The sequence below is a fragment of the Taudactylus pleione genome, unplaced genomic scaffold, assembly GCF_031769625.1.
Source record: "Taudactylus pleione unplaced genomic scaffold, aTauple2 ptg000201l, whole genome shotgun sequence".
Taxonomy (NCBI): Eukaryota; Metazoa; Chordata; class Amphibia; order Anura; family Myobatrachidae; genus Taudactylus; species Taudactylus pleione.
In genome coordinates, this window is record NW_028284603.1 from 10,199,674 (window position 1) to 10,227,477 (window position 27,804).

The window sequence follows — 27,804 nt, forward strand, 5'->3', positions numbered from 1 at the left end:
GTGCTGATATTGACACAATTTTGCGGTTTAAACGCACAGTCAGTTTGTAATGCAGAGACCTCTCTCTTAAACAGAGCCAACTACCAGTTACTGAACTCATAAAATAACTAAAGTTTCCAAGTATGGGAAAGCATCGACATTGACGCAAGTTTGTGCTCTAATGCACAGTCAGTTTTTAATACAGAGACTTCCCTCCCAAACAAAGCCCACTACTGTAGCACTTTCTGAAGTCATGAAATGACTATTGTGTATACTGTAAGTACTGTAAGTCTGGGACAGTGCAGAATGGCACAAGTGTGAAAATTCAACAGCATACTGTACAGTACTGTACTGTAGGAATGCAGACAACTGGGCATGCGCCATGGCATAGCACTACTTGGTTTATGGCTTGGCTCTACTGGGCATGCGGAACACATTCCATTGTCATTGTAACCCCACCACTGGGCATGCGCCAACTGCGCTGACATTGACGCAATTTGCAGTTTAAATGCACAGCCAGTTTATTATGCAGAGCCCTCTCTCTTAAACAGAGCCCACTACCAGTTGCTGGTCATATAAAATCACTATAGTATCCAAGTCTGGGACAGCGCCGGCATTGACGCAAGTTTGCGTTCTAAGGTACAGTATGTACAGTAATAAAAAAAATCCAACTTTCGCTGTTTGACTCCCGAAGCATTGGGCATGTGCTCCACATGTACTGTATTGAATACTGAATATTTTAAGTGAAGATTTTAAAAATAATAAAAAAACATATTTTCAAGGTCTCAAACCCACGGAACAAGAAGGGAGAAGTGGTGAGACTAGGCATTAGACCGCTAGGCTACATGCTTCACCCATTACTACAGTTCTGTAGTTTATAAAGTAATGAACCCACTACAATGTCTAAGTCTGGGAGAGTGCCAACAGTATTTACATTGGTGCAAGTGTGATTTCAACCGCACAGTCAGTGTGTAATACAGAGCTTAATGATTTCAAACTTTATTAGACATTCTTCTACCGATTTATTATACATTCCTGATTCCATGTGGAAAATGCTGTAATACTGTATAGTGTACTGAATCACCGCTTCTGTCAACCAATCATCGGGCGGTGATACAGAACATACATTGGAAATCAGACACATACGCTATGTAGTTTAGGAAAAGTGACACCTGGTGGGCAAAATGTTGTATTACACGTAATGACTTTTTTCCAGCGTTACGCTACGCTACATTACTAAACTTTCTGTGTGGTGCGACTCATGGCCTGGCATGAGAGATAACGCTATGATGAAACATAATACCTGGGCACATCAGTATGTGAAATTGATTAATGCAAATTTCAATCTTTTATATGGCATGGGAAAAGGCCTAGAATTAGAGCGCTCGCTCTGAATCAGGGCCCTCCTACCTAAAATTGGAGCGGCCTCCTGGCCCCTCGCATAGCTGTGGGTGACCACCCACAGCTTATGCGAGTGCCCAAAAAGATGGTCGCGATGGTCATGACCATCGCGACCATCGGGCTTGCGATGAGACCCTGCGGTAGGGTCTCGCTACCGCAAGTCCAGGAGTGCTTTTGGCTCTATCAGAGCCAAAAGCACTCCCACTGACATCACTAGTGATGTCAGTGGGGCCGGCACCAGATGGTAGGCGTTCCCATGGGAACACCTCTGTCTGGGCAGCAACGCCCCCGGCATGCCCACTAAAGGGGGCGTGCTGTCACTCACCATTGACAGCACGCCCCCTTTGGTGCGAGACCCATAGCGACGGCTGGCCGTCGCTATGCGGGTCTCGCGCATGTGCACAACGGAGCTCCCTCCGTCGTGTGCATGCGCACTAGGGCACCATCGACCCGCTTGCGAGCGTTCAGAGTTCGCGAGCGGGTCTGAATCAGGCCCTTAGTTTGAAGGTGAAACAGGATGCAGAAAATACGTTGATTAATTATGTCCCCTTCACATCAGAATGGGCTAGATTTGGATTTCTTCCTAAATCTCTATGGGTCACAAAGGGCGGTAGAACACTTTTGCTGGCTATAAGCTCTGCAGCCAAGACAACGATATAGCAAAATTGTGTTAATCCAGTTCCTCCTATTTTTAATTTATACAAAGAAAAACTTTAGCATATTTTTCGGATGGACTGGGTTGAAACAATGTTTGTGAAAGAGAAACGAATGGGAGGTTTCTTTGACGTCTGGGAGCATTATATAGGAACCCTGTCTAATATGATGCAGAGAAGGATACACGATTGTTTTAAGCCTAACATCTTGGAATAGGTTGAGATTGTTGGAAGGGGACCCTCCGATTAACATATAGGAGTATACGTTTTTATAAATATTCTTCTATTTTACTCCGGGAGGCGGGTGACATTTCATTCATGTGTTATATACTTCATATGTAAACATGTACTATGGATATATTGTTATAGTTTGTGATCCATTTTTTATACCTGTTCTCCATTCCATTACTGTGACTTGTCTTTCTGGAAAGTTTGAGGAAGTGTAATTTTTTTGTTCTTCTGTTAGTGAACAACTTTCTTCAGTGTATTGACATGTCTTGTTTCAATTAAAAAAATGAAAAATAAGGTAGCCTGTCTCTGAAGCATCTCAAGATCTCCAGTGTGCTTTGTAGGCAGAGATGCCCAAAACTATCCCCCTCATGTCTAACCTGATATACTGCATCCTGAATCTGGGGTATAGTCAAGAGATAATATTCATTAGTGGACCAAAGGGGAGACAAAGGCATCGAAGGAGCAAACACAGACTGCACCGCGTGTGTAGCGCTGACTGGACGGAGTTCGGCCAGCACTACACAAGTAACAAACACACAGCCGCCAGCTCCGGCAGCTATGTGTTTGTTTTGATCAGCAGCCAATGAGAGTCTGTCAGACTGTCATTAGCTGCTGCTGCGCCCACTGCAGGAGCCGCTCCATCTTCCAGCTCCCGCAGTGGGCAATGGGAGAGGCGTCATGACATCATATGACGTTTCTCCCATAATGCAGAGCAGCCCAGCCCGGGAAGGACAGACGGAGGAGCGGATGGCGATGGCGGGAGCGGGGATTCAGGTAAGTGGGGTTTTTTTTCTACGTGTGTCTACTGGGGGGGAGGCTGGCACTACAAGGGGGAGACCACTACTGGGGGCACCACAAGGGGGAGACTACTACTAATGGGGGCAATACAAGGGGGGGGACTACTACTACTGGGGGCACTACAAGGGGTGGACTACTGGGGGCACTACAAAGGGGGAACCACTACTTGGGGCACTACAAGAGGGAGGGACTACTACTGGGGGTACTACAAAGGGGGAACCACTACCGGGGACACTACAAGAGGGAGGGACTACTGGGGGCACTACAAGGGGGAGATCACTACTGGGGGCACTACAGGGGGGGCACTACAAGGGGGGGCCACTACTGGGGGTACTACAAGGGGGACATCACTTCTGGGGGCACTACAGGGGGGCACTACAAGGGGGGACACTACTGGGGGCACTATATAAGGGGCTTTCTACTGGGGGCACTGTTTAAGGGACACTGCATAGGGGGATCACTACTGGGGGCACTACTGGAGGCCTGCATAAGGGGGTCCTCTCCTGGGGCACAGGGGGGCACTGCATAAGGACACCACGATGGGGCTGTCCCTAATCTTTATTTTTACTTTACATTAATCCCATATAGACCCACCTCCTCCCTGGACCACATGAGGTGGGGGCACCGTAGCACGCACGTTCTTCGGGCACCCTGGCTACACGCTGCTCCTCTGCCAGGGCCACCTGCATGCATTTGCCCCCCAGGCTAAAAGTTGCCAGCCCCTGGGGGGTGCGATCATTGTAATTGCTCCCCCCACCCATCACAGGCAGAGGAGACTGCTGCTGCTGCTCAGAGGCATAAGCATTCCAAACTCCATTGTAGCCCAGCATAGAGCAGCATGTGCTGGGCTGGGGAGAGGGGCTGCTGACAGGTACGACGCAGGGGGAGGATGGCAGTGGACCCTGGTCCCCCCCCAGGCCCTTCCAACAAGCCCAGGCCCAGGTAATTAGTAACAGCTCTCCCCTCCTCTCTGTGCCCCTGGTAACCAGTACTAGGGTTTTCCAGCCTGTGCTCCTTGAACCATAATTATTTACATTATGCAACATAAACTGGTAAATAAAATTATTACACACAGTTACTAATGAAGGGATATAAAAAATAAATAATAATAATTGATCTAAATTAGCACTCACTCTGCACCAGGATATGTAACGCTGTGCTGTGTTTCTGGACGTTCCCACCCTTGGACTGTACAGAACATGTATAGACCCCAGTATGCTCCTCTCCAGCTCGGGCGATGAGATAGCAGTTGACAGTAGAAGCTCCCTGTATAGTCTGTGAGCATCTATAGAATGTGTACAAGAGAGGGGCTCCTGTTTTACTGGTGCTCACACACTGTAGTCTGACCTCTTCTCCTTCCAGGACAGTGGCTGCTGGGAAAGCTTCTATCTGTGGGGATCTGAATAACTAAATCATATTTAAACAGAAAGAACATGTTAGGTGTTTTGCGCTAATAAATTCCTTATACAGTATGTATTAGAAATTATATATATATATATATATATATATATTACCTGATAAATTCTTTTCTTTGATTCCATAGGGAATACAGGCTTTACGCTGAGTATAGGTTGGTGGAAAGGAGTCTGGGCACAACACAGTTTGCTTTGTTATATGCCACCCAGGATCCCCCTTCCCCCTATATCCTGCCATAGGCCACTTCAGTTAAGTTAACAAGCCTATGACAAGGAGCAAGAAATAGAAGAAGGAAGACCGGCATGCACTCAAGTCAAAGCGCGCAAGACATGTGAACAGGAGAACTGAAAGCAGAGCAGAGCCCTGCAAACCAGGTGCATCGGGAATGGGAACCCTGTGTCCCCTAAGGAATTGAAGAAAAGGATTTAACAGGTAAGCACATAAATCTCCTTTTCTTCTTCTTCCATAGGGGACATAGGCTTTACGCTAGGACATCCCAAAGCTAATCCCCTAAAGGAGGGGACACTCCTGGGCTGCGCTGAGAACCCTTCGCTCCCAAAAGCTGCATCAGGTGTGGCAAAGGTATCAAAGGAATAGAACTTCAGGAATATATTGGCAGAAGACCAAGTGGCCGCCTTACACAGCTGCTCTGCAGAAGCACCACGTCATACTGCCCATGAAGTTCCCATTGAAGGTGCAGGAAGATCCGCCATAGCATGGCAAATAGTCAAACAGATGCATCTGGCCAGTGTCTGCTTAGTCGCTCGCCAGCCCTGTTTGCGAAAGTCATACAGGACACAGAGAGCATCTGTCCTACATAGGTCCTTTGTCCTATCTACATAAATCCGGAGGGCCCAAACAACAGTCTCATCCGGAGAAGAATCCGGATCCTGGAAAGCAGGAACCACAATCTCTTGATTGATGTGAAACCTGGAATCAACCTTAGGAAGGTAATCTAGTCACATTCAAAGGACAACTCTGTCCTCATGAAAGATTAGAAACAGAGGGTGTCAAGATAAGGCGCGTAATGTAAGGACTGCCACTCTTCTATCATACATTGCCCTGGTCAGCGGTCCTGCAATCTCTCCTTGCATAAGAGTCATAACACTATGGCAGCCTCCCGAAGATAATAAGCAGCTTCCCAGACATGCTCCCTGAGAGCCAAAAGATCATTCCTGTGGGCACCGGACATAAGGCCAACTGCCAGGGCATCAACCCAGCTACCGATGGCCTTCACAACCCAGGCAGAAGCAAGGGCTAGGCGAGCTACAGCGCCCACATTGGAGTAAATAGACTTGAAAAAATTCTATAACTTCCTATCCGTTGAATCCTTAAGTGATGCCGAATTAGGAAGAAGAAGAGTAATAATCTTAACCAAGCGAGCAACATGCACAACAACTGGGGAAGGAGATTCCCATCTAGTCCGAACATCAGCCGGCAGAGGATAAAAAGTAGTAATGCGTTTGGAACCTGGAAAACTCTTATTAGGGTGAGACCAAGCTTCCGCCAAAAGATCCTCAAGCTGCGCTGATTAAGGAAATTCTGACACTACCTTCCTTTGCTGTTTGAATACTGGAGCATTGGATACAGATACTGGTTCCACATCCTTGATTAGTAAAACAGACTTAACTGCCTTAATCAAGGAAACCACATCTACCTTAGGCTGGGAATCCTCTGAAATGGACAAAGATTCCCCATCAGAAACCACCAATCGATCTTCCTCCAGATCGCAAGGAACATAGGAGTCAGATTCAATATCAGACAATGGTGTAAAGCTGTCCCTCTTAGTAGGCCTATGCTTAGTAGTGCGCTCCCTATCCAGCATCTGTTTTAAAGGACTCAGAAGCCTGTGCTAATCCCTTAACTGACTGAGTAAAGGACTGCATCCAAGGAGGTTCCATAGCAGCAGGAAGCAATGGGGAGGACATTGCATTAGAACCCTGGGCCACACCTGAAGGGCCAGTCACAGAGGGCGCTACCACAGGAGCTGAGAGTCTATTCACTACTTGTAGCATTACAAGTGACAGCGAGGAAATCCAAGCAGGTTCCTGGCTGGCAGTTGCAGTGGCGATAGCTCCCTGCTGTGAAGTAGTAAAACAGCGAACATCATGGTCCAGAACCTATGTAGAAACCACAGTACTTTGCTTAGAAGCACCCACCTCCTTGGGAGCTTTACTGCTGAAAGACATAATACAGAATCCAAGGACAATTCCACACACCCAAGCAAGGGTATGCAATCAAGATGCCAACTGTCTAAATGCCGACCGTCAGCATCCCGACTGTCTAATCCCGGCAAGGATCTAATGACAGGCGTCGAAATCTTGATGCCTGTCATTTTACCTATGCCGGGAGTCGCTCGGGGGGGGAGGGTCAGGTTAGGGGCTCCCGGGGGGACTTAGGGTTAGACACCCCTCCCAGGAGGGTTATGGTTAGGCTAGGGAAATGGGGGGTTAGGGTTAGGCACCCCCTCGGGAGGGTTAGATTTATTCAACAGGGAAGGGGGAGTTAGGTTTAGGCACTAGGGAGGGAGATTAGGGCTAGGCACCCCTCTAAAGGAGAGTTAGTACTTACCTTCAGCGCAGTGGGGATCTTCACTGGTGCCAGTATGACAGTGTCGGGATTTAAACCGCCGGACATGTGTCCGGTGGCAAATCATACCGATGTCCAAGCAAGAACTGAGATGTGCCAAACAAAGTTTAGAGCAGAGAATATAAATGCACCACAGATCAACAAATAAGTGGGGCTATGCAGAGACTGATTTATGCAAAATACATTAACAGTCAAATATACAGAACATTCAATGCAATAAAAGGCAATAAACTTTCAACAAACCAGCCCCAACAGAGAAGGCAGGAGCAATAGGTATAACCTATCCGATGAGGGTGAGGCATATAGGGAGACCTGGAACCTGTACTCTCCAAAGACCAGCTGAACTGTGGACATTAAAATAAATGGCTGTCCAGCATCTCTAAGGAGAAGAGAAAGGAGGAGCAATGACCCTGAAACAACTTCTTTTTAAGAGGAAAAGCATTGAGGGGTGGGGTAGGAGCCAACAGGGAGAGCCTACCTCCCCCCTGTAGGCATAGACCCCAGAGCAATGGCCGCCCTAGCACCCTGCTGCCCTGGTGTTCTAGGGGGACTGTAGGTAAAAGCAGGACAGAGATGAGATGGGGGACTGGCAGTTATAAGCAGTACAGACAGGAGATTGGGGACTGGCAGGTGTAAGCAGGACAGAGAGGAGATGTGGGACTGGCAGGAATAAACAGGACAGAGAGGAGATGGGGGACTGGCAGCTATAAGCAGGACAGAGAGTTGATGTGGGACTGGCAGGTATAAGCAGGACAGAGAGGAGACGGGAGACTGGCAGGTATAAGCAGGACAGAGAGGAGACAGGGACACGTGTGAGAGATACAGAAACAGGTCAAGGGACAGGGAGCAGACAAGGTGGACTGGCAGGTATAAGCAGGACAGAGAGGAAACGGGGGACTGGCAGGTATAAGCAAGAAAGAGAGGAGACGGGGACTGGCGGGTGTAAGCTGGACAGAGAGGAGACGGGGGACTGGCAGGTGTATGCAGGACAGAGGAGATGGGGGACTGGCAGGTGTAAGCAGGACAGAAAGGAGACAGGGGACTGGTAGGTGTAAGCAGGACAGAAAGGAGACAGGGGTGTCAGGGCTCAGCCAGGGATCGGCTCCTGCTTACCGCTCTGCCAGCTTCCCCTGACATCCTGGGTGGCCGGGCAGCTGGCGCATCGGCGGGGGAGAAACTGAGCATTCTTCCCGCATGCAGTGGCTTCCGGGTGGGCTGGTGTCTGGCATCGCAATTCCGGACATGGGCGCCGCCATGACAGTCGGCCCATGTGACAGTATCTCTTTCCCAGGATAGGTGAGTGATCAGCTGACGCTGTGAATCTATCAAAGGGTTCCCTTGGGTAGAAAACTTTTCCACAGGTTATAGGAAGTTGCCTGAACAATGGTTATCTCCTAGCATGCCTTAGTTGAGTTCCTGGACCAGGTTCCTAACCTGCTTTACAGCAGCAGTGTATACCATCTCTACCTGTGTGCCTCCTGTCTCTGGTGAATATCCGTGCAGCAGTGTATACCATCTCTACCTGTGTGCCTCCCGTCTCTGGTGAATATCTGTGCAGCAGTGTATTCCATCTCTACCTGTGTGCCTCCCGTCTCTGGTGAATATCCGTGCAGCAGTGTATACCACCTCTACCTGTGTGCCTTCCGTCTCTGGCGAATACCCGTGCAGCAGTATACGCCATCTCTACTTGTGTGCCTTCCATCTCTGGTGATTGTTCAAGTAACCGTGAGTCCTTCTCCACTTGAATTCCTTCTTGATATTGATCTACGTGTCAAGGGGTTGTCACTATACTGTTAGGTTATTGCTTTGTGCTTACCCAGGCATAACCTCTTTGGGCCACGGGTGTTGAGTCTCTATTCCCGCGGGGCTTGGGTACCTGGTCAAAGGACCGTGACCTGCTCACGGGGTGCAGCGAAGCCCAAATCCCGCTTGGGGGGGTCACTGGCGAACACCATCCTGTGGGTTAGATTCCGCACCTTTGCCCAGGTCTCGCCAACACTCAAGACCTGTGGATGAGGAGAACATAAATCCAAGCCCCTCGTCTCCACTTCCTCCCACAACCTAGACCCACCACGTCTCATATTCCAGTCTCAGACGTGACAGTTTGTTCAGACCCAATGGAGCTGCAGGATCCCAAGGTAGTGGGTCACTGCAAGAGTTGACCTCTCAGATGGACAACCAAGAGGCAGCCCAACAACAAGTGGCTCAGTATTTACAGGAGCTCTCAAGGCAACTGGTTTCTATTCAAACCACGTTGGCTTCTATTCTTTCGGCTCCTCCGGCTGCAGCTCCCACACCTTCTCCATCAGTTCCTCCTCTGGTGGCTTCTATTCCCAAACCCCGACTCCAGTTAGCAACTCCAGAGAGGTTTGACGGTGATCCCAGGCGGTGCCGAGGATTCATCAATCAATGTGAGATCCAATTTGAATGTCTTCCCCAGAATTTTCCCACATCTCGGGCGAAAGTGGCATATGTGATATCACTGTTAACGGGAGCAGCTTTAGACTGGGTCTCCCCCCTATGGGAATGGGCCGACTCCATCGTATCTACTTACGAGGAATTTGTCTTAGCATTTAAGAGAATTTTTGATGAGCCAGGCCATTCTGCATCTGCATCTTCTGATCTTCTCCATGTGCGTCAGGTTGCATGATCCGTTGGACAGTATGTAGTCCAGTTCCAGACCCTGGCATCGGAATTGAAATGGAACGAGGAAGCTCTTAAGGCGTCCTTCCTTCATGGACTCTCTAAGAGGATGAAGGATGAACTCACCTCCAGAGATTTTCCGGAATCCTTCGCTGACGTTATCTCTCTCTGCATCAAAATTGACCTTCGTCACCGGGAGAGGTGGTCTAGTAGGGGAAGAGGTGAACGTTTACCAGCTCGTTCTTCTGCTGCAAATCCACCTATGCCCACCTCGGCTAGTGAAGAGGAACCGATGCAGGTCAATAGGACCAAACTCACCACGGCAGAATGCAATAGACGCTTCCAGAATAAATTGTGTATTTATTGTGCTGCACCTAACCACATTCTGAAGAACTGTTCTCTACTTGCGGGAAATGCGAGACCCTGACTGAAGTAGGGAGCATTCAGTTGGGGGTCATTCTCAAGCCATCCCAATTATCAGATAGTCTTCTAGTAGTGTCGCTTTCCCATAAGTCCAGAACAAGAAGGGTCCAAGCCTTAATTGATTCGGGAGCCGCTGGTGATTTTATCTCAGAAAAGTTGAATCACACTTTAGGTGCTCCAGTCATCCCCCTACCTAATAAATTGTTACTTTCCGGTCTAGATGGTAAAACTCTGGTGGGGCTACCCATTTCTTCGCTCTCTTATCCGGTGACTGTCCGAGTTGGATGCTAACACCAGGAAATGCTGGCATTTTTTGTATTACCCGAATCCTCCTATGAGCTAGTATTAGGATTGCCCTGGTTGAAAAAACACAATCCTGTCTTCAACTGGGATGCAATGCAAATCCTATCCTGTGGCTCACATTGTTTTCAAAATTGTTTGACCAAGGTCATTCCAGTATGTAACCAAGCAACAGTTTCCAATTCGGCGGAGAAGTTATTCCGTCCTGAGTCTCCAAGACACCCCCCCCAGCCTGGGTTGCCTGAGGCTTATCAAGAGTTTGCTGATGTATTCTGTGAACAAGCCGCAGATGAACTTCCTCCGCATCGACCATGGGATTGCACTATCGATTTACTTCTCTGAAAAAATCAGCCACGTGGTCGTGTTTACCCCTTGTACGTTCCAGAGACCTCTGCCATGGAAGAATACATTAAGGAAAACCTCGCTAAAAGGTTTATTCGGCCCTCTTCTTCTCCTGCAGGGGCAGGTTTCTTTTTTGTAGGGAAAAAGGATGGAGGACTCCGTCCTTGCATAGATTACCGAGGATTAAATCAAATCACCATAAAGAATCGGTACCCCTTACCTTTAATTTCAGAACTTTTTGACAAAGTCCAAGGGGCTCAGGTCTTCACCAAGCTGGATCTACGTTGTGCGCATAATTTGATTCGAATTAAAGCTGGGGATGAGTGGAAGACGGCGTTCAATACCAGAGATGGGCACTTCGAGTACCTTGTAATGCCCTTCGGTCTTTGCAATGCACCAGCTATATTTCAAGGTTATGTCAACGAGGTCTTCCGGGATATTCTTCAAAAATTTGTTGTGATTTATCTCGACGACATCTTAATTTTTTCCAGAGATTTACAGAGCCATCATCTTCATGGACGGGAAGTATTATCCCGCCTTCGTGTTCATCACCTTTTTGGAAAACTGTCCAAATGTATTTTTGATCAAACTTCGGTACCTTTTTTGGGTCATATAATCTCCGGGAGGAGTCTTCAGATGGATCCTTACAAACTAAAAGCAATCTCTGAGTGGCCCCTGTCTACTTCTTTAAAAGGCACTCAGCGGTTCTTAGAATTTGCAAACTATTATAGGAGATTTATCCCACATTTTTCTACACTGGTGGAACCCATTACCTCCATTACGAGAAAAGGAGCCAATCCTTCTAAATGGTCTGATCCAGCAGTACAAGCCTTTCAAGAACTAAAAGCTGCCTTTTCTAGAGCCCCAGTCCTCTGCCAGCCTCAAATAGACAAACCTTTCATTGTAGATGTGGACGCATCCTCTGTTGGAGTAGGGGCGGTATTATCTCAGATTGCAGAAGATGGGAAGACTCATCCCTGTGGATTCTTCTCTCGTAAATTTTCTCCTGCAGAGAGGAATTATATTATAGGCGACCAAGAGCTTTTAGCTATGCATTTAGCCTTGGAGGAATGGCGGTATCTTCTTGAAGGAGCTAAATTTCCTGTCACGATTATTACAGACCATAAGAATCTGATCTATCTTCAAACTGCACATCGGTTGAACGCCAGGCAGGCGTGTACCATCTCTACCTGTGTGCCTCCCGTCTCTGGTGAATATCCGTGCAGCAGTGTATACCATCTCTACCTGTGTGCCTCCCGTCTCTGGTGAATATCCGTGCAGCAGTGTATACCATCTCTACCTGTGTGCCTCCTGTCTCTGGTGAATATCCGTGCAGCAGTGTATACCACCTCTACTTGTGTGCCTTCTGTCCCTGGCGAATACCGGTGCAGTACTATACGCCATATCTACTTGTGTTCCTTCCGTCTCTGGTGATTGTTCAAGTAACCGTGAGTCCTTCTCCACTTGAATTCCTTCTTGATATTGATCTTACGTGTCAAGGGGTTGTCACTATATTGTTAGGTTATTGCTTTGTGCTTACCCAGGCATAACCTCTTTGGGCTACGGGTGTTGTGTCTCTATTCCCGTGGGGCTTGGGTACCTGGTCAAAGGACCGCGACCTGCTCATGGGGTGCAGCGAAGCCCAAATCCCGCTTGGGGGGTCACTGGCGTACACCATCCTGTGGGTTAGATTCTGCACCTTTGCCCAGGTCTCACCAACACTCAAGACCTGTGGATGAGGAGAACATATATCCAGGCCTCTCGTCTCCGCTTCCTCCCACAACCTAGACCCACCACGTCTCATATTCCAGTCTCAGACGTGACAAGGGGACTGGCAGGTATAATCAGGACAGAGAGGAGACTGGACAAGTGTGAGATGGTCAGAAATGAGACAAGAGACAGAGAGCAGACGGGGGTCTGGCAGGTATAAGCAGGACAGAGAGGAGATGGGGGGACCTGCAGGTATAAGCAGGACAGAGAGGAGATGGGGGACTGGCAGGTATAAGCAGGACAGAGAGGAGATGGGGGGACTGGCAGGTATAAGCAGGACAGAGAGGAGATGGGGGAACTGGAAGGTATAAGCAGGACAGAGAGGAGATGGGGGACTGGCAGGTATAAGCAGGACAGAGAGGACATGGGGGGAATGGCAGGTATAAGCAGGACAGAGAGGAGATGGGGGACTGGAAGAAATAAGAAGGACAGAGAGGAGATGGGGGACTGGCGGGAGTAAACAGAACTGAGAGGAGACAGGGGACTGCAAGTATAAGCAGGACAGAGAGGAGATGGGGGGACCTGCAGCTATAAGCAGGACAGAGAGGAGATGGGAGACTTGCTTGTATAAGCAGGACAGAGAGGAGACGGGGGACTGGCAGGTATAAGCAGGACAGAGAGGAGATGGGGGACTGACAGGTGTAAACAGGACAGAGGGCCTGATTCAGAGCCGGATGCTATTTGCGCTCGCTCGTTCAGAAAAAGGGGCCGGCTATTTAAATTGAGCGCTCGCTGTTTGCAGTCTGTTGACGCCTCTATGTCTGTGCGAGCAAACGAAACATGCGCTCGCTATTTTGTAAAGACACCCCCTGGCCGCTCGCATCCTACGTCATCTCCGCTATTTATTTGATTAATCGAGTACATCAAAAGGCGTCTGAACTGCTCGCAGTGCTTGTGGTAGGATTTTCCTACCGCAATCATGCGAACAGTTCAGGCTAAGAAACAACAAAGTGACGTGGTCGATGACGCTGCTTTGTTAATTATGCACACCCTTAAAACGCCCGTTTTGACCGTTTCGCATGCCTGCGTTAGGATCTCCACTCCCCGTTTTCAAGCACCTTCCCCTGTTACCACCTACAAATGCCTCATCCTGTCACTCAAATTAGCAGGCACTCGCTATTTTGCGAGTGCTCGATTTCTGACCGCACTGACTGGTTGGCGCATGCGCATTACGACCCATATGCATGCGCAGATGTGCGAACATCGCTCGGAGCGAACGAGTGGCCGCTTACGAGCGGCTCTGAATCAGGCCCAGAGAACAGACCAGGGACTGGAAAGGTGTAAGCAGGATAGAGAGGAGACAGGGGACTGGCAGGTATAAGCAGGACAGAGAGGAGATGAGGACTGGCAGGTATAAGCAGGACAGAGAGGAGATGGGGGACTGCGAGAAATAAACAGGACAGAGGAGATGGTGGACTGGCAGGTATAAGTAGTACAGACAGGAGATGGGGGACTGGCAGGTATAAGCAGGACAGAGAGGAGATGTGGGACTGGCAGGAATAAGCAGGACAGAGATGAGATGGGGGACTGGCAGTTATAAGCAGTACAGACAGGAGACTGGGGACTGGCAGGTGTAAGCAGGAAAGAGAGGAGATGTGGGACTGGCAGGAATAAGCAGGACAGAGAGGAAATGGGGGACTGGCAGCTATAAGCAGGACAGAGAGTAGATGTGGGACTGGGAGGAATAAACAGGACAGAGAGGAGATGGGAGTCTGGCATGTGTAAGCAAGACAGAGAGAAGATGGGGGACTGGCAGGTATAAGCAAGACAGAGAGGAGACTGGACAAGTGTGAGAAATAGAGAAATGAGACAAGGGACTGAGAGCAGAAGGGGGACTGTGGTGGCACAGGTAACACTACTCTAGTAATGGCCCTGATCATATCTCTTGCGATGCAGCATCTAGGTACAGTAGTTAGGGACTAATGCTGGCCACAACAGTAGAACAATTTTGCCAATTTTGGTTGGAACGCTAATCTGCCAGTGTGTAGGAGTACACCATAATCTGCCAGGATTATGGTGTACTCTGGTGTATAAAATACCACCAGACAAATGTTCAAATCCCGACGCTGGAAGACCGGCAGTGAAGATCCCGACAGGTAAGTATTTTAATTATTTACTTACCTAACCCCCCCCTATCTAACCTTAGGGGTGCCTAACCCCTAACCACTCCCGGGGGTGCCTAACCGCCCTTCCCCTATCCTAACCATAACCATCCTGGGGGAGTGCCTAACCCTAACTCCCCCCTGAGAGACCATAAATCTAACCCCCGCCCACGGCTGTCCACACCCACCTTACCTTCAATTGGTTTGCCGGGCGCCGGGCTCCCAGCGTAGGTAAAATGACATATTTCTAAAAAAAAAAAAATACATTGAAACAACTATAAGTAGAGATAAAATCATACTTACATGTTTTTTATATAACTGCCCATTCATGTTTGGTAGGAACCAATTAACCAGTTTTTATATTGGAGTGTGGGAGAAAACCAGAGTACATGGAAAAAAAACAAACATACCCACAGAGAGAATATAGGTCCAAGGTGGGAATTGAACCCACAATCTCTAGGAGCATTTTAAACAATATCTAATAATAGAAATCCATAGGCAATGCCATCTAAACTATCCTAATAAAACATAAACTATCCTTATAAAGATAATCACCAAAATTCTGAAAAAAAAAATAATTTGTCTTGATAGTTCATACACAGCCCTATGGAGTACATATCTCCAAAACAATCCCATTAAAACTTTATAAGTAACTGGCAATAATAATATTATCTATACTTATTATAAAGAGCACACATATTCTGCAGTACTTTACAGAGATTATGAAAAAATCTGTTCACATTATCTAATAGAATTCCCTTGGTAATGCCATGAAAAATTTCCTTACTACAATAATCACCACAAGTTCAAAATGATAATATTTTGCACTTAGGGGAAATATACCATCAGCAATATAACGTCTGTGCTGTCCATTATAAGAGGAGCATTTTAAACAAAATATAATAATTCTATAATATAATTCTCTATGCAATGCCATCTAAACTATGCTTATAAAAATTAAACTATCCTTATAAAGATAATCACCAAAATTCTAAAAAAATATTTTTTATCTCGATAGTTCATACAGAGCCCTATGGAGTACATGTCCCCAAAACTTTATAATAAGTATAGATAACATCATTACTACCAGTTACTTATAAAGAGCACACATTTTCTGCAGTGCTTTACCGAGATTATGAAAAAATGTATTAAAATTCTTTAATAGAATTCCCTTGGTAATGCCACATAAACTTTCCTTGCTACAATAATCACCACATGTTCAAAATGATAATATTTCATACTATGGGGAGATATAGCACACTTCGGAGAGAGATAAAGTGGAGAGAGATTAGGTACCAACAAATCAGCTGCCTTTCACTTTAAGTTTACAGTAGTTTGTGTGTAATGCTGGAATGAATAGACAAACAAAAATTCAGAAATATGTCATTTTTTTGTCTCTATAGTTGACACACAGCCCTAAAGAGTATATTTCTTTAAAAAAAATCAATTGAAACATTATTATAAATATAAATAATATCACTCTTACCATTTATTTATATAGTTGCCCATTCATGTTTGTTGGGAATCAATTAATCTATCAGTTTATTTATTGGAGTGTGAGAGAAAACCAGAGAACCTGGGGAAACACACATATACCCACAGAGAGAATATAGAGCTAAGGTGGGAATTGAACCCACACCCTCAGCACTGTGAGGCAGCAATGCTAACCACAACACCATCTGTGCTGCCATTGTGTCTGGAAAACTCCTGAATTTTGGGGAGTCCTTCCAGACTACTGGGAGTGTAGTGAACCCACCACCCATCCTGATCGCTCCTGAAGTGAGCAGGTATGTGATGTGAAATGCATTAGCATGACTCCCCCTTGCTGAGCAATGCGAACTACGTTGTCATGCCCACCACACTTGATCCTTGGACATTTATTTCTGGTATCTCTTAGAAGCAATATAGCAAAAGGTAGGCAAGTACTTCATTATGATGTGATACGTTTGTGGTGGGGTTAATTTTTTTTTTACATTCATATTTATGTGTATTGATCACAGGCTTTCCCATGTGAAATGCGCTGGTTATAACCATCATCATCCTGATCACATATGAGATAATGCACTCAATAATGTAAATTATATGGATAGCAGAGGTCACATAGGAGACTTCTAGAGATAGATTTACTGAAGCTTCTAAAAATTAAAAGTAGTGATTTTTCCCAAACCAATCAGATTCTGTCTATCATATTCTAGGATGCAATTTAGAAATGACAGCTAAAATTTGATTGGGCAATACTACTTTTTAGAAGCTTTATCTATCTTCTAATCTGTAGAGTGTTAGGGGGACATTATATGTGTGTCATATTATGGCTATTTTACATACTTGCAAATAGTGTGCAAATGGTTTCTGTGGTTAAAGAATTTCCAGTTGCTGTGTTACAACGCACCATATAGAATATACTGTATACAGTTTTTGCCAATTTTCTTTTTCAGTACCTGACACACAGCCCAGAGCAGAAGACGATGTGAATTACACATATATCGATATGGACTATTTGAGGAGAGGTCAGTCATGTTCATATATTATTATTCCTGAATTGTTGCCAGTGAGACACTGCTGAAACAAAAAGATGCAATCAGGATACAAACCTAGAATAGGGTATGACCACGTTTGAGTCGCTTTCATTGTGTTCAACCATTATCCAGCCGGTTCGCACGCGCTCAAGCTTAAATTGTTAAATATTTGTAGCACTTTATATGGCGAAAGGCAAACAGCCACAGCAAACTTAGGGGGAGATTTATCAAAGCTGGGAGAGAGATAAAGCACTTTATCTCTCTCAAAGGCTTGATACATCTCTCCCAAAATACCAACCAATCAGTTTCTGTCATTTTTCAAACACAGCCTGTAACATAACAGTTATGCTGGGCAGTGGTATCACAAGGGGGGTGCAGGTGGCACCCAGATGTCACCCACAGAGGGGCGACACCAAAGTGCTGACTCCTTGGTGACAGGAGCAGGGTGCTGCACTCTAGCATTACGTGAGGGAGCTGGAATTGCACATACAGTAGTCCCCAGGGGCAGGCCGCACCTCTGGGAGCCCCGGAGTGACTAAAATGGGGGTTTGGGCCATGAGGCCACACCCCCTACCCAGAGTCCACACCCCCTCTTTTGTGTGCCGGCCTTTAGGCGCAAACTGGTTGGTATTTTGGGGGAGAGAAAGTACCAGTCTGCTTCCAACTGTCATGTCACAGGCTGTGTTTGAAAAATGACAGAAGCTGATTGGTTGGTAGTTTATCTCTCTCCACTTTATCTCTCTGCAAGCTTTGATAAATCTCCCCCAAACTCTTTCCACTTTCTCTCCCAGCTGTGATACATCTCCCCCTTAGTAATATTCAGGTCCCCCATGTTTGTATGAGGCAATTTTTCAAAACTTCAATACTAAAATACACACAATATTTTTGGTGCAATATTGCAGAAAAAATTGAAGACCGCAATCTATGAATGCATAGAAACACACATCCACATATGGAGCCTAGTTCTGAGTTAGATGAATCTCTGCGCATGGATGCAATGGCGAGTTTATGCACACAGCACATGCACAGATGCAAATTCACACATTTTTGTGTACAGATGTGTCCACGTCAGTGGAAGTTTTAAAGTGGGGGTATGGAAATATCAGGGGGGCTTTACTTAGGCTGACCCAAATCCTTAGTGCCCCATATAAGTCCAATACCCCCACTTCTTCCCTTCACAGTAAACACAGCACACCACACTGCGCAGGACAGAACCACTCCACACCTCACCTCGCTGGGCTCTGCTCTGGCAGCAGCGGCTCTCCCAGGCTCCCTTCCCCTCCTTGGCAGCATTTTTAATTCCGTGCTGGCCACGAGCCAATGACAGCTTGCGGACCTGCAGCCCTGCCAGTTAGAGGCAGCCATGTGGCATCCCCTGGTTGGCTGCCAGTCTGCGAGTTGTGATTGGCTCACGGCCGGAGCCAAATTCAATATGCTGCCAGCTGCCCCGATTGGGTGCCGGAGCTCAAATTTAAACAGCCTATCATTGCTGGGATAGTGACAGTCCCAGCGCCTGTCAGGTGCCGACGCATAGTGCCGGTATGACATACCATTTCATACCGGCACACTTCGAGCACTGGTCCACATATATCTTACTTCCTTGCGCGTTAAACAGCCCTTCATGCCATGACGTGACTCACTAGCCTCAAACTTCTTTTCGTGCAACCTTTTTACCTCCAAATGTGTCTTATTCACACCTTGCGAGGGACTGGCGCACGTGCTGATATGAATAATGACAGTTGGGATGGCTGGTGTATAATCAATGGGTGGCATTGCTTTTCGCTTGCAGGTGCACGATTCCCAGCATTTGTTGAACGCATATTCTCATTAGTATGAGGTAGTATATAAGGCTACCGACAACTGCTGCCACTTTGCCTGTGGCTCAGGATCAGCTCTGAAAGGCTCTTGTACATTTACATATGGTAGAAATATTCTATATTATCTGGGCTTTTAAAGGTTCATTTTTATTCTCTGGGCTTTTAAAGGTTAATATTTATTTGAACTGGAATTCAAAAAATTATGTGTTATGAAATTCAGTGGTTGGGGAACAAATTCTAGACAGCACCGCGCATGTTACAGCACATTCGATATTATAGCGTGTTGTCTATTCATAAACTATTCTTTATCTTTGTCATTTTTGTAGTCTCCCCAGCTCCACAGACTGGAAATGTGAGTACTGTATATGTAAGAGCAATGTGTGTTACCTGGAGTCTATGAAACTGATGTCTGGGTTGAAATTTCTGCAGCGTACTGCCTACTACAATGTGTCCAATAGGAGCAGCCGTGTCTCTAACAGGCGGAGCCACATACAGGAAAATCACTGTGCAGATTAAAGTAGTAGTTCTAAAAATCTGTCCTCAAGGTACCCTAACAGTACAGGTTTTTAGGATATCCATACTTAAGTACAGGTGACTTCATCAGTACCTCAGTACGTTTGATTTATACTAGGGGTGAGCGGGTTCGGATTTCTGAAATCCGAACCCCCCCGAGCCCCCCCGATCCGAGGCAGATCCGAGTCAGGCTCGACTTTTCCCGCCTGACTCGGATCTGAAATCGAGGCAAAACGTCATCATCCCGCCTTCCGAGTCTCGCGGGTTTTGGAACCTATATAAGGTACCCGCGTCAATGCCATTTTCTCACTCTGCTGTGGACAGTGAAGAGGGAGGGTGGGAGTGAGGGCTCGCTGGGCTGTGTAGTGTAGTGTAGTGCAGAGTAGTGTTGTGCTGTGCTGTGCTGCGCTGTGCTGCTGTTGTCCACTACTTCAAAGTCCATAGGGGCTGGCTGTGTTGGGCTATGCTGCTGTTGTTAATAGGGGCTGTGTCCACTACTTCAAAGTCCATAGGGGCTGGCTGGACTGTGTTGTGCAGTCAGTTCTCCATAGGGGCTGTGTCCACTCCAAAGTCCTGTGCAGTGTCCCAGTCCTAAAGGGGTGCTGTAGTGTTGTCCAGGGGGTGCTCTGTCCATCAGGGGTGCTCCCCCCAAGTGCAAAAAAATAATATTTTTTGTGTGTTTGTGAATTGTGTGCGCAGTAGCCGCACGTGCATCAACAAAGTAGTGCCAAGCGTGCGCCTGTGTCATAAGTAAAGGGCCGGCTGGCTTGACCGTTAAAGGGTGCTGTAACCCCCAAAGTACACTCCAGTCCAAACCAAAAAAAAAATTATTTTCTGTGTTTGTGAATTGTGTGCGCAGTAGCCGCACGTGCATCAACAAAGTAGTGCCAAGCGTGCGCCTGTGTCATAAGTAAAGGGCCGGCTGGCTTGACCGTTAAAGGGTGCTGTAACCCCCAAGTACACTCCAGTCCAAACCAAAAAAAAATTATTTTCTGTGTTTGTGAATTGTGTGCGCAGTAGCCGCACGTGCATCAACAAAGTAGTGCCAAGCATGCGCCTTTGTCATAAGTAAAGGGCCGGCTGGCTTGACCGTTAAAGGGTGCTGTAACCCCCAAAGTACACTCCAAACCAAAAAAATATATATTTTCTGTGTTTGTGACTTGTGTGCACTGTGGCTGCACGTGCATCAACAAAGCAGCAGCGCCAAGCGTGCGCCTGTGTCCCATAAGTAAAGAGCCGGCTGGCTCATTTCTTAAAGGGTGGTGTAACCCACAAAGTGCACTACTCTCCAGCAAAAATAAAAAAATATTTTCTGTGTTTGTGTGCGCTTTAGCCGCACGTATATATCAATATAACATAAATGGAGGACCAAACTTTCTCCGATAAAAATAAAATAGGGAAAGATCAAGAACCACTTCCTCCTAGTGCTATTGCTGCTGCTGGGAGTTGTTCATCATCCCAGAGAGGAAGTAGGAACATCACTACTTTTACTAAACAATTGACCCTCCAACAGTCCCTAGCAATGAGGATGAAGTACGACAGCAGTCATCCTGAAGCAAAACGTATAACTGAGGCCTTGACTGCTATGTTGGTGTTAGACGTGCGTCCGGTATCCGCCATTAGTGCAGTGGGATTTAGACAATTGATGGAGGTAGTGTGTCCCCGGTTCCAAATCCCGTCTAGATTCCACCTGCATCCTTAAAGCAGCAGCGACAAGCGTGCGTCTGTCTGTTAAAGGGTGGTGACACCCTCAAAGTGTGCTACACAAACAATAAAAATATTGATCTTTTTTTTTCTGTCTTTGTGAAATATGTGGGCTGTAGCCGCACCTGCATCCTTAAAGCAGCAGCGACAAGCGTGCGTCTGTCTGTTAAAGGGTGGTGACACCCTCAAAGTGTGCTACACAAACAATTAAAATATTGTTCTTTTTTTTTCGGTCTTTGTGAAATGTGTGGGCTGTAGCCGCACCTGCATCCTCAAAGCAGCAGCGACAAGCGTGCGTCTGTCTGTTAAAGGATTACATCGGTGACAGCATCCAAGTAGGCATGTCAGACAGTCCGTACCTGTACTGGCAGGAAAAAGAAGCAATTTGGAGGTCCATGTACAAACTGGCTCTATTTTACCTGAGTTGCCCCCCCTCCAGTGTGTACTCCGAAAGATTGTTTAGTGCAGCCGGGAACCTTGTCAGCGAAAGGCGTAGGAGGTTGCTTCCACAAAATGTGGAGAAGATGATGCTCATAAAATGAATTATCAACTCTTCCAGGGAGACCAGCCTCCAGAACGTACAGAGGGACCTGTGGTTCCAGCGGGGACGAATTAATACTCTGTGAGGATGAGGATGTACACACTGAAGAGGGTGAGGAATCGGTGGATGAGGAGGATGAGGATGACATCTTGCCTCCGTAGAGCCAGTTTGTGCAGGGACAGATTAATTGCCAGCTTGTTTTGTGGGGGCCCAAACGAACCAATCATTTCAGCCACAGTTGTGTGGCAGACCCTGGCGCTGAAATGATTGGTTTGTTAAAGTGTGCATGTCCTGTTTATACAACATAAGGGTGGGTGGGAGGGCCCAAGGACAATTCCATCTTGCACCTCTTTTTTTTCTTTGCATTATGTACAGTTTGGGGCCTAGTTTTTCAAACTGCCATCCTGTCTGCCACTGCAGTTTCACGCCTAGATGGGTCACGTGTTTGTGCCGCCCACTCGTGTCGCTTAGCATAGTCATCCAGCTACCTCGGTGCAACCTTTTGGACATAAAAACACTATTGTGAGGTGTGAGGTGTTCAGAATAGACTGGAAATGAGTGGAAATTAAGGTTATTGAGGTTAATAATAGCATAGGAGCAGAAAAACCTACAAATTCTGTGATTTTAGCTGTTTTTATGCTTTTTTTCAAAAAAATACAGATCCAAAACACAAAACCCAGAACCCAAAACACGGAAGGGTGGTTTTGGCAAAACCAATCCAGATCCAAAACACGAAGAAAGATCCAGATCCAAAACCAAAACACAAAACACGAAAAGTGGCCGGTGCACACCCCTAATTTATACCATCTATGGATATCCTTAAAACCTGAACTGTTGCGCCGGGTACACACTAGACTATACGTCGTTCGATCCGGCTGGATCGGACGCCATATCGGGCACATCGTCTAGTGTGTACATATCAGGCACATCGTCTAGTGTGTACATATTGGGCACATCATTTAGTGTGTACCCGCTGTATCACTAAATGTGTCCTCCCGCATGTCGTCAGCGACATCGCCCCTTGGACCTGCATGCCAGTCCAACGGGCAACATCGTTAGCGAGGGCCATGCCGCTGAATGCCGCATGGCCCTCTGCCGTTGGACCGTCGCTTCCAACATTGGTCCATGTGTACGCACTTGGTGATGCCGGCACCCAGCCTGGTCCATTCACTAACAAGGACGGTACACACTACATGACATCTAGTGTGTATCAGCTTTTAGTGTGCCTTGAGGACTGGGATCCCCTGGATTTGAGAAATGTTGGTCATTATCCTCACCTACCAGTTCTTGAAGTTAAATAGGGACTAAATAGTCCCATACATGATTTACCTAAATCCTCCTCGTGCACTCCGGAGGCTCCCAATCTGCAAAAGATGCACGTTTCACCTACGGCTTCATCAGTTGAGTGATCATAACTGATGAAGCCGTAGGTGAAACACGCGTCTTCCTGGACACCGCCGCCGACACACTCTGTATCAGGTATCTTTTCTCTGATCTATTCAAGGGATGTCCGGGCTGCACCGCCTTATTCAATGTTCCCACTGCACTGTTATGAGACATCAGTGGGGTAAGGTGTGTACATTGCAAACCCGGCTCTGTTTTCATCTGTACTGTCATTTCACGGTGCTGTGTGCATGGGATGTCTGAGATATATTTCAGCCTATTATATTGAGAAACTTTCTCTATTTGTTTGGTGCTATAAACTCCTGACTACCCTGCCATCACCACTGGACTATTATCATATCTTTTTCAAGGCATTTTTTACTCCCTTATTGTTCCACCAGCAAGCCAATACTTATACACTAATGTTCCCTATGCAATCACCTCAAGCCTGGTATATGCCAACTACTATATTACATCATACCCTCATGGTATATGTGGTGGGTCCGCTCATATCCCATTCAATACAACTGTACATGGGATACAGAAGCCACCTATCCCCTTACCCATAGTGAGTGGTATCTATATCTCTTTTTCTCTTATTCAATGGAGACATCATCTTATTCTCAATACCTGATACATTATCCATGTAATGCCTTGACAGAGAACTTTATGTCTTGTGGGAAATATTATTGATCCAACACAGTAATAATCTATACTCATAACAGCATTATGAAATAGAGATCTGTACTGTACCTTATCAATACTGTGGTACATTGACACTATCCATTCTGTTATACTGTTAACAGACCATTATATGTTGTTACAGCAGTTTGTGTGTTCCAGTGTTTATTTCAGAAATATATCTGTTTTATTATATATACACTTATTTGAAATTTGTTCACCTATTTAATCCTCCAATTATTTTCCATACAGCAAGCTATGATAGCATGTACAGCATTGTTGAAAAGTAACTGTATGGATCATTAAATGTATGTTGGATTGTTCCTGTGATTTACTAAATGATCTGGTATAGGAGGTTTATATTTACCTTCCTCATACACATTATCAACAGGCTTTAAAACTTGATTTATGTTGTCTAGTCTGGTTATCATTTTTTTTTCATGTGATTATTTGTTTTCTTGTTATATCTATAGCAAGCTAAGACAGCACATATATCATTGCTTAAACTACTGTAAGGATCATCCATATAGTAAGCCTAAGCAGCACGAATATAATTGTTACAGCAATGCTTATAAGTGACTGCAAGGATCATCAAACGTATGTTCATATGTTTTTGTGAATGGTCACATGATTCAATTTAGGAGGATTATGTTTACCCTCCTCATACATATTTGATATAAGGCGCTACTATGTTATTTATGTTGTCTAGTCATGTTAGTCCTTTTATGTGATAATTTAATAATAAAAGTTACGTTTTAACTTTAATCTTACAGGCAGTATTTGCGCCCCTAACACAAGAGAGTACTTTCTTCTTCCCTTTTTTGCTGTATTACACTCTCAATGGTGCACCTCCTTTATCTATCTATATTTGGGTATGTCTTTACCCCACTAAGTGATACTTTTACAACACAATTTTTATAGTCTTGTCTGCCTGCTTCCATCATTATAAATACTGTTGGCACCAGTGCTTAGGGTTTCCCCAATATCCCTTTCCAACATATTTAAAATCTAAATCTAGACGCCTGTTTTTTATCGACGCCGGGAGACCGGCACCCGGCATCCCGATCGAAGTGATGCCAGGCACAGAGTGTGGACAGCCGCATGGGGGGGAGGGTTAGGTTAGGGGCTCCCAGGGGGGGGCTTAGGTTTAAGTACCTCCCCAGGAGGTTAGGGTTAGGCTAGGGGTAGGGAGGGTTCGGGTTAGGCACCCCCGGGGGGAGGAAAAGTACAAAGGAAGGAAGCTCAAATAGAATTCATGTATATTTAATATAGAAATTAAAAATTTTAAGTGTAATAAATGATATAAATGAAAGTACACATAAGTTGCACAATATAAATGGAATGGATCACCTTGGCCTCAAATAGTAGAGATGAATGAGGACAGCAACATGTTGATATTAAATGTTAAAAAATATAACAGTGATTCAAGAGTGGTGTACACTGTATTTGAAGAGCACCATGTGTGGGTGGGTGATACCGGGCGAACTTGGTCCTCTATAAATGTTATATTGACAATATTTTTATTGTTTGGGATGGCACATTAGAAGCACTTCTGAATTTTGTCACACAATTAAATTCTACACTTTTGGGTTAAAGTTCACTCACACTTTTGATTATGAGAAAATTATTTTTTTTGGACATTACAGTATATGTCTCTGCTGGAAAACTACATTCAGCCACATATATCAAAGAGGTAGATTGTCAAAATTACCTTCATTATACTAGTAGTCATCATAGACCGTGGAAAGACAACATACCTAAAGGCCAGTTCCTCCATCTGAGGAGGAACTGTTCCACAGAACTTTCCTTCAATAAACAGAGCAAAGATATGTATAAAGTCTTTAAGAACAAGGGCTATCCTCAACATATTTTGGATAAAGCCCTCAAAGAGGTCCAACTTTGCTCAAGGGAGACTCTATTATACAATAAAAGTCTTAAAAATAATAAGAATGCTAAATGTCCACTAACAAATACAACAAAGAAGACAGTCTTTTATCACCCAATACAATTCAGCAGCGAGTAAAATCACCGAGATCATAAACAAAAACACACAGGTTTTACAACATGACAAATATCTAGCTTCATCTCTCCCTAAAAAATGAAAGTTGTTTTTAGAAGAGCGATGACCCTCAAACAGAAATTAGCTCCTAGCCTTTTTACAAGCAAAAACACTGTCACACCCTTGGATTTGTTACCACCCAAACCTAAAGGATATCTTAAATGTGGACAAGATAGATGCATCACTTGTCAACACACAGATAAAAACAGCACGATTTTTACTTCCTTCACAACAAAAGAAAAGTTTGACATCACCAGTTTATTGAATTGTAGGTCACAATTTGTCATTTGTGTAATACAATGTAACTGTGATGTCCAATATGTGGGCAGAATGACCCGCAGTTTATACATTAGGTTCTTGGAACACAGACGAATTTATTCTGAAGGGCTACAGATTACATAGCCTTTCACAACATATCAATAGTTGTCCTCAAAATGCTAAGAAAAGTATGACCATCATGGCCACTGAAAAAGTTAATCCCACACAAAGAGGTGGTGATAGATTCATCTATGTAGACGAGAAGCCTACTGGATTTTTAAGGTCAATACCATGACTTCATTGGGCCTTAATGACATGGTCGAGTTAAACAACATCTGATAGTATCTTCTCTTATTTCCCCTATTGCCACCACAGTTCCCTGTGGGCTAATGGGGGTCAATCTTAGGATGATTTCTATGTGAGAATTAATTCAGCAAAGAAGTGGACTCAGTGCGCCATCATCATGCCCACCTACTCTGAGTCTAAATATATCTCACAGGTGTGAACATGCCAATGCTGCACTCTGTTTCACACATCTCTTCTTTGTCTGACCTATAATCATTAATCATTGTCATTCATTTCATCTTTGTATTTTTAAATTACTGCGTAGGTTTATTCAATCTCTCTGGAGTCCCCATGGATAAATTCATCGTTTGCTATCTAATTTCCCCTCTTGTGTATATGTGTTCACACCTTTAATTTAAGATATAAATTCTATTGTGATTAGATTCAGTCATAATTTACCATCTGAATTAACCATCTCAGTTCAATTGTATTTTTCATAACAATATGTATATTTACTCGCAGTACTATTAACTCAGTTCTAAGCTATTGAATCGTATCTCTTTAAGCACTATGTATATTTATCCGTATTATTATTTATTAAATTTGAAGTCATTGTAAAGGGACATGTAATCATTTGATATCTCTATAGTTCAATTCCCATGTCTCTGTCTGGTTTTCCCTCCCCCCCTCCCTCTCGTTTCAATCCAATTATAGACTTTATTAGAATAAAGCATATTATCTAATCTCTTTATAATTATATTTATGATTATATTACTTACCATCATTTTATTGCACTTCTTAGATTAAAATTATTAGTTTCTCATATATGTATGTATATATTTATTTAGTGATCAGCAATGCCAGATCCAAACTCAACTTTTAGTCTTGTTATCCTATATGAGTATCAGCAGGGACCACACCTGCTATTCAAATTTACTAATTAGTGTGGGTATATTTGGGTCTGAGGGCCTGATTCAGAGCCGCTCGTAAGCGGTGCTCGTTCACTCCGAGCGATGTTTGCCCAACTGCGCATGCGTACGGATCGTTATACGCATGCGCGAACCAGTCAGTGCGGTCGAAATTCATGTTCTCGCAAAATAGCAAATGCCTTATAATTTGAGTGACAGGAGGAGGCGTATGTGGGTGGTAATGGGGGAAGGTGCTTGAAAACGGGGGGTGGAGATCCGAACGCAGGCATGCTTAAAGGTCAAAGCGGGCATTTTAAGGGTGTGCATAATTAAAACAGCAGTGTCATTGACCACGTCACTGGGTTATTTTATAGCCAGAACTGCTCGCAAAATTGTGGTAGCAAAAACCCACCACAAGAATAGCGAGCAGTTCATACCCTGGGCGATGTACTCGATTAATCTAATAAATAGCGGACATGACGTAGGATGCGA

The 27,804-nt window shown here is 45.3% G+C and overlaps 1 long non-coding RNA gene across 3 annotated transcripts in view; it reads left to right on the top strand.

Moving 5' to 3' along the window:
• LOC148518199 (uncharacterized) overlaps nucleotides 1–27,804 on the top strand; it is a 103,373-nt gene that overhangs the window by 61,245 nt on the left and 14,324 nt on the right. For 2 of the 3 annotated variants that reach the window (XR_015878989.1, XR_015878987.1), the window contains exons 4-5: nucleotides 17,083–17,154; nucleotides 19,307–19,332. This is a non-coding gene — a long non-coding RNA (uncharacterized LOC148518199). Of the gene's footprint in view, nucleotides 1–4,605; nucleotides 4,911–17,082; nucleotides 17,155–19,306; nucleotides 19,333–27,804 lie in introns of all 3 variants that reach the window. The other variant, XR_015878988.1, reaches the window with a different exon arrangement.